The sequence below is a fragment of the Pelmatolapia mariae genome, linkage group LG14 (assembly GCF_036321145.2).
Source record: "Pelmatolapia mariae isolate MD_Pm_ZW linkage group LG14, Pm_UMD_F_2, whole genome shotgun sequence".
NCBI classification, from domain to species: domain Eukaryota; kingdom Metazoa; phylum Chordata; class Actinopteri; order Cichliformes; family Cichlidae; genus Pelmatolapia; species Pelmatolapia mariae.
Window position 1 is genome coordinate 15,349,761 of NC_086239.1, and position 1,175 is coordinate 15,350,935.

Below are 1,175 nucleotides of genomic sequence, written 5' to 3' on the forward strand. Positions count from 1 at the left end.
AAGTTGGTATCTGGACTCTGGGGAGGCCAATGGTAGGTTTGCTTTCACATCGTTGGCTGCGTGTTCGGGTTCATAAGCCCGAAGATTTCCAGCACCACTGGCTGAAATGCAACCCCAAACCTTGACAGACCCCCCCCCCCCCCCCCCCCCCCCCCAAATTTAAATTTCAGATTTATTACTCCACCAAATCCTGCTGCCACTAATTTTCAGTCCAGTTCCTGAGTAATTTGGCTTCCCTCAGCCTTTTCTCTCTGCTTATCCTCTACTTCTTCAGTCTTTAAGTACACAATACACACCATGCTGAGATATGCCAAGTTTTCAGCTAATTGCTCTTGGGGAATCACAATATTGGTGTGGAAATACTATTTTTATGGCTGTCAAACTGTGTTATCTTTGACATTTTTCATAAATAAGACAATTATGTTTTTGTGACATGCTGCTAGTGACAAAGGTGCGTATATCGGGGATGTCAAACTCATTTTACACTGATGGCCACTGTGACCTCACATAGACTGGACCAATGAAACTTCCCTTTCTGTCAGCGTGGAGAAGTTTAACCACACATTTAATCCCTGAGATCGTAATAAAAGAAAGTCCAGTTTCAACAGTATAACAGTACATAAATTCTGCTTCAGTAAATGAAAGAAATCTCTCAGCACGACTCTTTGGACTTAAATAGTAAGAAATAAATGTGTAAAAATAATAGAAAAAATTCTGGCAGCCCATTGACCAGAGTCCTGTAAATATATAAAAAATCATTTTGTTAATTCACAGAAAACCTTTAAAAAAAGAGTAAGATTAAAACTCTAGACCTGTGAGCCAAGACATACCCTAACCGCCACGCAACCGTGCTGCCTTATTTGTATTGTTTATATTCTAAGTGGGTGAAAAAAGATGCAATAATAAATAAATAAAACAAATAAGCTTTTGTTTTTATTTTATTTTGAAGAGACTCAAAACCCCTCAATTCTCAATCGTACTGCGCAGTCGCGTGAGTGTGACGACATCGCGAACTAATTTTCGGTAGCTCATCGCACTTTCGCCAAAAATGAAATGAAATTTCAGATAATGAAATTTTAGATAACGCTGTTTTGTTTAAATGCAGTTTATTTGAACTTATAAAAACAAAGAGTTTGTCGTTTTAATTTTTTTTAAATAACGGGACCGGAAGCCCG